Source organism: Mustela nigripes, chromosome 1 (assembly GCF_022355385.1).
Source record: "Mustela nigripes isolate SB6536 chromosome 1, MUSNIG.SB6536, whole genome shotgun sequence".
Lineage (NCBI taxonomy): Eukaryota > Metazoa > Chordata > Mammalia > Carnivora > Mustelidae > Mustela > Mustela nigripes.
Window position 1 is genome coordinate 135,315,353 of NC_081557.1, and position 7,087 is coordinate 135,322,439.

The 7,087-nt window shown below is 36.3% G+C and overlaps 1 pseudogene; it reads left to right on the top strand.

Moving 5' to 3' along the window:
• The first annotated feature begins 2,143 nt into the window (after positions 1-2,143).
• On the top strand, positions 2,144-2,257 carry LOC132008672 (small nucleolar RNA U3; annotated as a pseudogene).
• The last annotated feature ends 4,830 nt before the right edge of the window (positions 2,258-7,087 follow it).

A 7,087-nucleotide genomic window follows, 5' to 3' on the forward strand; every position in this document is an offset into this window, starting at 1 on the left:
GTTTCTGTGTTTGTGTTTGTCCTGATAGTATATAAATCTTACACTTGCGGTTCTTTTTGACGAAGTTCTCCCTTTATTTGCATATATATTTTTTTTCTCTAGTCAGATACTTTTATCAGTCTTTTTGTTTGTCTACTTCATAAATCTTACCTTGGAGCCCATTTGGGCTGAACCTTCTCTTTCATCTTCTCTTTCTTTCCTGTCTCTCTCTCTCTCTCTTTTTCTTTTCTTTTTTCTTTTTCATTTCTTTTGTCTCTCATTTGGGTGGGGAATCCTGATTGCTCAGAAGTGTTCCAGGGTGCACCTTTATTGCACCACGGTCAATACATCCAGCTACATCTGTTCAGTCATCTCTCACCAAAATGACTAGAAGAAGGAATGCCCAACAGAAGAAAAATACAGAGGATGGACCTTCTGCAACAGAGCTAATGGATATCAACATAGACAATATGTCGGAAAGAGAATTCAGGCTAACAATTATCCAGGCAATAGCTAGGTTGGAGAAAGCCATGGATGACCAAATGGAATTGATTAGGGCCGAGCTGAAAGCAATGAGAGATGATGTTCACAATGTTAGGGTGGAGTTTAAAGCTACCAAGGCTGAGGTTCACAATGCTCTCAATGAGTTCCAATCTAATCTAAATTCTCTCAAAGCTAGGGTACCTGAGACAGAAGACAGAATTAGTGATCTGGAGGACAAACAATTAGAGAAAACGGATCAGGAGGAAGCCTTGAACAAACAGCTTAGAAACCACGAAAACAGATTCAGGGAAATAAATGATGCCATGAAACGTTCCAACGTCAGAATTATTGGAATCCCTGAGGGGAGGAGAAAGAAAGAAGTCTAGAAGATATAGTGGAACAAGTTCCTCATGAAAATTTTCCCAATCTCGCGAATGGAACAAGCGTTCATATACTTGAGGCTGAATGGTCTCCACCCAAGATTATACATTCCAAAAAAAAAATCACGACACCTGATAGTCAAATTGAGGAATCATAATTGTAGGTATAATCTCTTGAAAGCCTCTAGGACAAAGAGGCTCCTTACTTACAGAGGAAAGCCCATCAGAATAATGTCAGACCTGTCCACAGAGACCTGGCAAGCCAGAAAGGGCTGGCAAGATATATTCAGGGCACTAAATGAGAAGAACATGCATCGAAGAATACTTTATCCAGCAAGACTGATATTCAAAATGGATGGAGAGATAAAGAGTTTCCAAGACCAGCAAGGCTTAAAAGACTATGCAACCACCAAGCCGACACTGCAGGAATAATTAAGGGGGGTTCTATAAAAGAGGAAAAATCCTAAGAATAGCATTGAACAGATATATAGAGACAATCTACAGAAATAAAGATTTCAAAGGTAACACGATGTCAATAAAAGCATATCTATCAATAATCATTCTCAATGTAAATGGCCTAAATGTGCCCATAAAATGGCACAGGGTTGCAGATTGGATAAAATGACAGGACCCATCCATATGTTGTCTACAAGAGACCCATTTTGAACCTAAAAATACACCCAGACTGAAAGTGAAGGGATGGAGAAGCATTTTTCATGCCAATGGGCCTCAAAAGAAGGCTGGGGTAGTTCTCATATCAGATGAATTAGATTTTAAACTAAAGACTATATGACTATAGTCTGACGAGATACAGAAAGACACTACATAATCCTTAAAGGAACTATCCACCAAGATGATCTAACAATTGTAAATATCTAAGCCCCCAATATGGGAGCAGCCAATTACATAAGAAAACTGTTAAGATAAAGAGTCATATTGATATGAATACAATAATAGTAGGAGATCTTAACATGCCTCTCTCAGAAATAGATCATCCAAGAAGAAAATCAATAAAGAACAAAAGCATTGAATGACACATTGGACCAGATGGACCTCATAGATATATACAGAACATGCCACCCTAAAACATTCTTCTCAAGTGCACATGGAACCTTCTCAAGAATAGATCACATACTGGGTCACAAATCAGGACTCAACTGATACCAAAAGACTGAGATTATTCCCTGCATATTCTCAGATCACAATGCTTTGAAACTGGAGCTCAATCACAAGGAAAAGTTCTGAAGGAACTCAAACATCTGGAAGCTAAAGACCACCTTGCTTAAGAATGCTTGGATCAGAAGACTATACTTTCAGGGATCATTTCTATAGTTTGTTATTAGAGAAGTTTCTCTGAACATGAAGACTGCTTGGATCAACCAGGAGATCAAAGAAGAACTGAAACAATTCATGGAAACCAATGAGAATGAAGACACTTCAGTCCAAAACCTATGGAATACAGCAAAGGTAGTCCTAAGGGAGAAATACATAGCCACCCAAGCCTCCCTCAAAAAAATTGAAAAATCAGAACACAGAAGCTGTCTCTACACCTTAAAGAACTGGAGAATCAACAACAAATCAAACCAATTCCACACATAATAAGGGAAATAATCAAGATTAGAACTGAGATCAATGAGATAGAAACTAGAGATACAGTAGAACGTGTCAATGAAACTAGAAGCTGGTTTTTTGAAAGAATCAATAATATTGATAAACCATTAGCCACACTAATCCAAAAGAAAAGAGAGAAAGCCCAAATTAATAAAATTATGAATGAAAATGGAGAGATCACAATGAACACCAAGGAAATAGAAACAATCATCAGAAGATATTATCAACAGTTATATGCCAATAAGCTTAGCAACCTAGATGAAATGGATGCATTCCTGGAAAACTATAAACTCCCAAATTGAACCAGGAAGAAATGTACAACCTGAATAGACCAATATCTAGCAACGAGATTGAAACAGTGATCAAAAAACAAGAGCCCAGGACCTGACGGATTCCCTGGGGAATTCTAACAAACTTTCAAAGAAGAAATCACACTTATTCTCCTGAAGCAGTTTCAAAAAATTGAAGCAGAAGGAAAACTTCCTGACTCTTTCTATGAAGCCAGCATTACCCTGATCCCCAAACCAGGCAAAGACTCTACCAAAAAGAAGAATTTCAGACCAATATCACTGATGAATATGAATGCTAAGATTCTCAACAAGATCCTAGCAAACAGTATCCAGCAGCACATTAAAAAGATTATCCACCATGACCAGGTGGGATTCATCCCTGGGCTACAAGGATGGTTCAACATTTGCAAATCAATCAATGTGATAGAACGAATTAATATGAGAAGAGAGAAGAACCACATGGTCCTCTCAACTGATGTAGAATAAGCATTTGACAAAACTTAGCATCTGTTCCTGATTAAAACGCTTCAAAGTATAGGGATAGAGGGAACATTCCTGAACTTCATCAAATCTATCTATGAAAGACCCACAGCAAATATCATCCTCAATGGGAAAAAGCTTGCAGCCTTCCTGTTGAGACCAGGAACAAGACAAGGATGCCCACTTTCACCACTCTTGTTCAACATAGTATTACAAGTCCTAGCAAGAAAAATCAGACAACAAAGAGAAATAAAAGAAATAAAATAAAATAAAAATATCCAAACTGGCAATGAAGAAGTCAAACTCTCTCTCCTCACTGATGACATGATTCTTTATATGGAAAACCAAAAAGACTCCACCCCCAAACTACTAGAACTCATACAGCAATTCAGCAATGTGGCAGGATACAAAGTCAATGTACAGAAATCAGTGGCTTTCTTATAAACTAACAATGAAAATACAGAAAGGGAAATTCAAGAATCGATTCCATTTACTATAGCACCAAGAACCATAAGATACCTGGGAATAAACCTAACCAAACAGGTAAAGGATCTGTACTTGAGGAACTACAGAACACACATGGAAGAAATTGAAGAAGACACAAAAAGATGGAAGACCATTCCATGCTCTTGGATCGCAAGAATAAACATTGTTAAAATGTCTATACTGCCTAGAGCAATCTATACTTTTAATGCCATTCTGATCAAAATTCCACTGGCATTCGTCAAAGAGCTGGAGCAAATAATCCAAAAATTTGTATGGAATCAGAAGAGACCCCAAATCACTAAGAAAATGTTGAAAAACAAAAATAAAACTGGGGGCATCACGCTACCTGATTTCAAGCTTTACTACAAAGCTGTGATCACCAAGACAGCATGGTACTGGCATAAAAACAGACACATAGAGCAGTGGAGCAGAGTAGAGAGCCCAGATATGGACCCTCAACTCTATGGTCAATTAATCTTCAACAAAACAGGAAAAAATATACAGTGGAAAAAAGACAGTCTCTTCAATAAATGGTGCTGGGAAAACTGGGCAGCTATATGTCGAAGAATGAAACTTGACCATTCTCTTACACTGTACACAAAGATAAACTCAAAATGGATAAAAGACCTCAATGTGAGACAGGAATCCATCAGAATCCTAGAGGAGAACATAGGCAGTAATCTCTTCGATATCAGCCAAAGCAACTTCTTTCAAGATATGTCTCCAAAAGCAAAGGAAACAAAAGCGAAGATGAACTTTTGGGACTTCATCAAAATCAAAAGCTTTTGCACAGCAAAGGAAACAGTCAAGAAAACAAAGAGGCAACCGATGAAATGGGAGAAGATATTTGCAAATGACAGTACAGACAAAAGGTTGATATCCAGGATCTATAATGAACTCCTCAAACTCAACACACACAAAACAGACAATCATCTCAAAAAATGGGCAGAAGATATGGACAGACACTTTTCCAATAAAGACATACAAATGGCTATCAGACACATGAAAAAATGTTCATCATCACTAGCCATCAGGGAGATTCAAATTAAAACTACATTGAGATATCACCTTACACCAGTTAGAATGGCCAAAATTAGCAAGACAGGAAACAACATGTGTTGGAGAGGATGTGGAGAAAGGGGAACCCTCTTACACTGTTGGTGGGAATGCAAGTTGGTGCAGCCTCTTTGGAGAACAATGGGGAGATTCCTCAAGAAATTAAAAATAGAGCTTCTCTATGACCCTGCAATTGCACTCCTAGGTATTTACCCCAAAGATATAGAGGGAGTGAAAAGAAGGGCCATTTGTACCCCATTGTTTATAGCAGCAATGGCCACGGTCGCCAAACTGTGGAAAGAACCAAGATGCCCTTCAATGGACGAATGGATAAGGAAGATGTGGTCCATATACACTATGGAGTATTATGCTTCCATCAGATAGGACGAATACCCAACTTTTGTAGCAACATGGACAGGACTGGAAGAGATTATGCTGAGTGAAATAAGTCAAGCAGAGAGAGTCAATTATCATATGGTTTCACTTATTTGTGGAGCATAACAAATAGCATGGAGGACATGCGGAGTTAGAGAGGAGAAGGGAGTTGGGGGAAATTGGAAGGGGAGGTGAATCATGAGAGACTATGGACTCTGAAAAACAATCTGAGGGGTTTGAAGTGGCGGGGGGTTGGGAAGTTGGGTGAACCAGGTGGTGGGTATTAGGGAGGGCATGGATTGCCTGGAACACTGGGTGTGATGACAAAATAATGAATACTGTTATGCTGAAAATAAATAAAAAATAAATTTAAAAAATAAGAAAAAAAGTGTGCTTGGAATTAAAATGCCCCATTGTACTGCTATGTTTAGAGAAAGAAAGGAAAAAGTGAATTTATTTGATAGAGTTACACCTTAACTTAAAACTTGGTGGGCTTCCTTAAGTTCTATTCTTATAAGGTAACTTAATAACTGTAGACTATTTTAAAGAAAATTAAGTGTTATTTGAAAAGCTAGATTGAAATGCAACAAATGAAACATTCCAGTTTAAGCATAAACATACAGCTCACATGATGAAAATGGTTCTTTATATATGTTAAATAATAAACAATTCAAGAAAAATATTTCCTTTGCTTAAAGTAAGAATTTAACTATTATATTAGAAGACATACAATTCTCAAAGCATCCTTAAAAATAGGTTTCTTCAGGCTGAAAGATAAGTATTAATTTATAGACTCTTCTGCTATACTCCTAATTTTTCAACTAGGCCATTATATTCTTCTTTACATAGAGCTTAACTTTAGACACTATTTCCACAAAGCAAACATATTTTATGAAAATGTTAAGAATTCATATATATTTAGAATATATGTTGAAAAATCAGCAACAAAACTTATGTTGAATAAATAGTTCCCTGAATTGGTTCTAAAAGAAGTCATATATTATACATAAATTCATTTATGTCCAAATCAGTTTCATGTCACACACTAAAAATAACATTATATATAGTGTATGATAACTCTGGTGATAATTTTCAAGTAGACTATAAAATTTTCATTAATTCTCCAAATTTTGAAGATATAAGAAACTAACATTAGATACTAAATTGTTAAAATATAAATGGATTTGTCTATTTAACAAATCAGTTGTTTAGAGCAATAGCTGATATATTTGATAACTATTTGTAACATAAAAATCCATTTATGGCTTTTATATCCCAAAAGATATCCAATGACCCTTTGGGGAAAAGAAAAAAAACGTTTAAGAATTTAGATTGCAGCAATGTTTATAAATACTATAAAGAGTTGAAGTCAACTAACATTAATACCATAATTCAAAATGAGAAAGATATTTCTGGGTCACCTGGGGGGCTCAGGCTCTTAAGCATCCTACTCTTGATTCCAGCTTGGGTCATGATCTTAGAGTCCTGGGGCTGAACCCAATATAGGGTTCTGAGCTCAGGGTAGAGTCTACTTGAGATTCTCTCTCCCTGTCCCTCTGACCCTCCCCCTGCTCAAACACATGCTCTTTAAATAAATAAATAAAATCTTTTTTAAAAATGAGAAAGATATTTCCAAATAATTATAAAGGGCAAAGTATTTTGATTCAAAAACTTTAAGAGGCCAACTCCCTTATAAGGAAAAGTTTCAGAAACACTCTGGTGTTTCATAATAAATAAGTTATTAACTATACACTGTTAAATAATAATGAAGAATAAAATTTGGAGTAAAGAGAATTAAAGTTTATTTTAGATAATGTTCAATATACTCTGGAAAGATTTTGGACCACAGTTAGCATTGATTTCTGTGAAGTTATTTGCCATGTATTAACTCCAGAAAGTTTTAGAATGTGTCATAGGAATGGTTCTTTGCACAATGAAACAACACTG